Raw genomic sequence first — 336 nt, 5'->3', positions numbered from 1 at the left:
AGACAAGTTCCACTTAGTAACATCAACACCACGAAATGAAAGCCAAACAAGAGATATTAAAAAAACTGTCATCTATTTTAAGACGCACGCAACCTTGCTTATATCTAGTGACAAGAAATACGGACAAAGAAAATGTAAAACGTGAAATCATAGTAAATTCTATTGTTTTGCCTTTGTTCTCTCTTTCTGTTAGATTCTTGCATATTTACTTTTTTTCTTCTTCTTGTTCTTGTTCTTCGTGTTCGTCTTATTACAGTTGCGCGTTATGTGGTGCTATCGTCTATAGTATAATGAACATCCTAATTATCTTTTTACCGCGTCATGATACTGTTTTAG

The sequence above is a fragment of the Penaeus monodon genome, chromosome 20 (genome assembly GCF_015228065.2).
Source record: "Penaeus monodon isolate SGIC_2016 chromosome 20, NSTDA_Pmon_1, whole genome shotgun sequence".
Lineage (NCBI taxonomy): Eukaryota > Metazoa > Arthropoda > Malacostraca > Decapoda > Penaeidae > Penaeus > Penaeus monodon.
This window is presented reverse-complemented; position numbering follows the sequence as displayed.